This window comes from Aethalodelphis obliquidens, unplaced genomic scaffold (genome assembly GCF_003676395.1).
Source record: "Aethalodelphis obliquidens isolate GAN/ISIS:26980383/991018 unplaced genomic scaffold, ASM367639v1 scaffold78, whole genome shotgun sequence".
Lineage (NCBI taxonomy): Eukaryota > Metazoa > Chordata > Mammalia > Artiodactyla > Delphinidae > Aethalodelphis > Aethalodelphis obliquidens.
This window is the reverse complement of record NW_020838022.1, coordinates 2222435-2227626: the sequence shown is the minus strand read 5'-3', so window position 1 is coordinate 2227626 and position 5192 is coordinate 2222435. Positions and strand designations below refer to the sequence as shown.

The following is a 5192-nucleotide window of genomic DNA, read 5'->3' as shown; positions in this document are numbered from 1 at the left end:
ATTAAGCATTGTTAAAGATACTCAAGAAATTGGGTAAGCCACATATGGAAACTGTGAGAGAATACTGTAACTCAGCTCCTTAATTGAACACTGAATGATCAAGGGGATATTCTTTCAATTTAAATTTTAAAGAATTACTTTAAAACACTTCATATACGTTTTGGTATTTGTGTGCCCTTCTGAATAAATCGAATCAGTGCAGATTGAGATAACCCAGATATCTAAATAACGAAACTAGATAACCCCAAAATAAGCATTCCAGTTACTTTTTCTCTGAGTAACAAGTTTTAAAAATTTTATTTTCCACCTCATTTTGCCTACATTTGCTTATTTCAAATTGGTCCTAAAATGGCTACATGAAAAAATAACTACACTTACATGTCAATATCGTCCTTTTTTTCTACTTAATTGTAGTGGAATGAAAAAGTTTGTTCTTCTTCAAATTCTTTATGATGTGATGTATTTGAATACAGAATATGTGGGTTCTGTTCCGAGTTCCACCTTTTCCTGCTAGTAATACGATGATACATCACTTTGTCTAATACTAATTTCAACTTGATAATACCACTTGAAAGAGCTTGAGCCTGACCACAAGCTTGATATGTACAAACAGTGTGATCTACATTCAAAAAAACTTCTAATATTTTACAGGCTGGGCTGAGAAGAATAAGTATCTAGAGAAAAGAAGAAGGTGGTCATCCTTTTCTTTTCTTTTTTTTTTTTAATTTATAAATTTATTTATTTTTGGCTGTGTTGGGTCTTTGTTGCTGCTTGTGGGCTTTCTCTAGTTGTGGCAAGCAGGAGCTACTCTTTTTTTTTTTTGCGGTACACGGGCCTCTCACTGTTGTGGCCTCTCCCGTTGCAGAGCACAGGCTCCGGACGCTCAGGCTCAGCGGCCACGGCTCACGGGCCCAGCCGCTCCGCGGCACATGGGATCCTCCCAGACCGGGGCACGAACCCATGTCTCCCGCATCGGCAGGCGGACTCCTAACCACTGCGCCACCAGGGAAGCCCGGTCATCCTTTTCTGATCTGCACTGTTAAGACTTCAACTGGAATAGTATGCTCATTTCATGACACCACATTTTGGGTAAGTTGTTGGGAAGATGACCAGCATCTGGGACAGTGGCTTTCAAAACTTTTTTGATGACCCATGATAGGAAATATATTTTACATTACAACCCAATATGTGTGTGTGTGTGTGTGTGTCTGTGTGTGTGTGTTGTGTGTCTGTGTAATAGAAAAGTGTCATAAAACATTTAAAACATGTGACACAGTCTGATATTTCTATTTTAGGAAGTTGTATTATGTTCTGATTCATTTTTAAACAATTGGTATCATGAAGCAACTCAGGAGCACGTCCCCACATTTTGGAAAACGTTGATCTGAAATATTAATTTAACTATAATAATTTAATGATTCTTATCACCATCATTAGTTGACACTACATAACACCTTAGTTAATATGCAATTGCTCATCTAATGAGTAGTGTGTGCTGTTTGGTACAAACTTATATATTGCAAAAAACAGTCATTGTACCTATCAGAGAAATGCAGGTGGCTGGCTACATACACAATTAAAATTACTTTAGCAAGAGCTGGTCCATGTGGAATCACTGCTTAAAATGAAAAGGAAAGAAAAGAAATTCTCATGATAATTTTGTTTTAACTTTGCGTATCAGTGACATGTTTGTCAATCATATTGTTATTCCCATAGGGGAATAGAAAAGAAAATCAGATATACCTAAAGAAATCAGAAATGCTATTTTAAGCAAATAAAACAGAACTAAGACTAGATTGCACAGTCTGTGTAAACAAATACAAATTAAATACCTACGGAACGCCTGGCTCCCTTATTTCATCTGCCTCCTGTGCTTAGTCAAAGCACCTCTCTCCTGTATTGTAGAGAATCTGAATTCCTGACTCGGTATGATACTTATAATCTATTTGGTTGAAAGAAGAGTGGCCATACTTTTCTGATTAAATGATGCATTTATTGTCTTAATTTGTGTGGTACTGTATCAAAGGGAATTGATTACAAGGCTATTTGTGATTGAGTTTTATAAATCCATATTCCCTATATTCCATTTGATGTCTCTTTTAGGTATAGCATATGTTATATCATCATCTCTCTGGATTTTCATCTCTTGGATAACACTCATTTTTCATTATACCTGGAATTTTAAAAAAACAGAGATTATTGTTGGTATAAATTGAATAAAAGAGCAACAAGTGATATCACCATATTACTCATTCATTCCTTAAATCTGACAACCTGAGTTTACTGTCCCTAGCCCCACACTTTACCTTCCCTCACTTTCTGTCCCTTCACAGGTACAGCATGGGGTGGCTTAGCCAACTAGAGCTGAAAAATGCCCCGAGGTTCATGGCACCAATAGAAAGGGAGAGTGGCCTGATGAAAATGTCACGGGCTGTGAAAAGCAACTATAGTAAAATGTTTAATTTTAGTATCTAGATGATGGGTGTGTTCAACGTACAATTCTTTCAATTTTTCTGTACATGTGAAAATTTTCATAATAAAATGTTAGTAAAAAAAAAAGAAAAGTGGTTTAGGTAAGATAGGGCCTGAGAATTGACCACGAAATGGTAATATGAAGGTAATCAGAGACGTTAGCAAGAGGAGTTTTGATGGAGTGGTGAGGATGCAAACCTGACTGGAATGAGTTTGAGAGACAAGGGGAGGAAAAGAACTGGAGACAGCGAGTTTGAGCAGCTCTTTTGAGGAACTGTTAAGGGATAGGAAATTTACTGTAAATGGGGCAGCAGTGGGGGGGTGCTGAGGGAAAGAGATGATGCCTGAAATGACACGTTTGTATGCTAATGGGAATGATCCAGCCTGAAAGAAGAATGACAGGAGGGATGTCCTTGAGTCGACGTTGGGTAGAATTTTGTGCACAGGTGGAGGGGTTGGCCTTAACATGGATAGCTCATCTGTAGCAACAGGCAGGAAGGCAGAGAATATGATTACGGATGCAGGTATAAAGGGAGGAGTAGTGGTGGGAGCTGGTGGAAGTTCTCTTTTGACCATTTGTATTTTCTCAGTGAAAGAAGAACAAGACCATCACTGAGGTGTGAGGCTGTGGGAAAATGTCAGGGATTTGAGGGGACAGGAAAATATATGAGATAGTCTTCTAGGAGAATGGGAGAGTAAATGGACTAGGGAAATGGAATAGTATATTTTTTAGGAAACAAGTCCTAGAAGTTGAATTGCTGGGTCAAAAATTGTATGCGCATTCTTTTTTTTTTTTTGCGGTGCGTGGGCCTCTCACTGTTGTGGCCTCTCCCGTTGTGGAGCACAGGCTCCGGACGCGCAGGCTCAGCAGCCGTGGCCCACGGGCCCAGCCTCTCTGCGGCATGTGGGATCTTCCCGGACTGGGGCACGAACCGGTGTCCCCTGCATCAGCAGGAGGGCTCTCAACCACTGTGCCACCAGGGAAGCCCTGCGCATTCTTTTCTTTTGATAGATGTTGACAATTTACCTCTATAAAAGTTAAACCCATTTATACACCTACAAATGATATATGAGCTTTTCTGTTCACTTGCTCCTTTGCCAACACAGTATGCTATCAAACATCTTGATCTCTTTCAATATGATAGTCGAAAACCCATATTTTGGTGTACTTTTAATTTGTATATCTCCTCTTATGCATGGCGTAAGCATCTTTTCATATGATTAAAAGCTGACAGGAGAAAATTGGATTTTTCCAATTTACCTTAAGAGGTAAAAAATTCTACTTTCTGTCTCTGTGACTAAACCTACACTGAGACCCAGCTTAGGAGTAGAAAAGGTCTTAGAAGAGGTCTTAGGTTTTGTCCAAGCTCACAAGAAACAAGTGAGTCTTAGAATAAGGACCATAAGCCAGGACTTCTGATGTCCTGGCCAAGGCTCAAGTTCTGTGCTTGGTGCTTGGGGAAGACAAAAGTCTTGGGACAGACAAGTGATGAAATACTCATACGTGAGCTTTAGGAAGATGAATAAGCCCGTGTGTCTGTGCTGGATGAGGATGGGTGAGGAGCAGTGGATTGCTCATAGCAGGCATTTAGCAAATATGCAAAAGGGAAAGAAAGAGGACACCTTCCTGTAGGCAAGAACTCTGCAAGACGCAACAGTGGCCTTCCAGCTCATACAACTCTGAATTAAGTGGTCTAATAGGTTCCAGGAGAGAAAGCCAAGACAGAAGGAAAAACTCCCAGAAGTGTTACTCACAGGACTCCTGTGTATGACTGAGTAGTCTATGTGTTGCCCAAAGGGTCCTGGTGGGTGAGACTGGGCAGGAAGACCTGAAAATCAGCCTCAGTTCCGTTTGCTGTGCCATGAGCCCACAGGGCTATGCAAGCCCGGAGAGGGTTCACGTTTCTAATATGTCCAACAAGAGGGCGTGCTTCACCAATTTGTTAACGCAGAGGGGCATCGTTTCCCAATCCATCTGTTCTGAGGGGGGCGCCTTTGTCTAATTTGAATAAAAGGGCTGTGTAAGCTAGTGGTGGCCACATTGGTGCCCTCTGCAATCACGCAGCGCAATGTTCCTGGAAATGGCTATGGGCCCTCAAGTTCCTGTGATGTCCCAAGAATTGTATGGAAGGACTGGAGGTAGGGCTCCCAGTTATAAGGCTGTAGAAGGAGATCAGAGGGAAGCGACTGAGTAGAGATAGGTTTAGGGAGATAAGAAAATAACTTGGAATTATACAAGGAGCCTAAAATGTGGTTTTTCTATAGCTAAAATGCTAAATGTTAATAAAATTAATGTAGTATACTCCACGTCCAGCAGAATAATTTACCGTATTTACAGAATTATGAGGAACTATTCACATCGAATGTTTGCACTCGTTAATATGGAACATGAAGAATAGATTCCATTTTGATACAGAAATTAGCATGGCCCCTGCCCAAGGATGATATGCAAACTTTTGAAGCATTCCATATTTTTAATCTTGTAATAACATATAATGGAATATAATCTTCAAAAAACTGAATCACTATACTGTACACTTGAAGCTCATACACTATTGTAAATCAACTATGCTTTAATTTAAAAAAAAAAGAATAGATTCCATTTGGTTTCTGGTCTGCCTTGTTGTAGTACAGGTTAGGAAACCTCATCAGAAGATAAGAAAGTCAGTGCCAGGGAGGGACTAAGACAAATGAAATTACATTATATATTATATATTTAT

General features: G+C 39.8%; 1 non-coding gene across 1 annotated transcript; it reads left to right on the top strand.

Annotated features, from left to right (window-relative positions):
* Positions 1–4845: 4845 nt before the first annotated feature.
* LOC113612558 (U6 spliceosomal RNA) lies at positions 4846–4948 on the top strand. The gene has a single exon (XR_003429881.1). It is a non-coding gene; the product is annotated as a U6 spliceosomal RNA (small nuclear RNA).
* Positions 4949–5192: the final 244 nt, after the last annotated feature.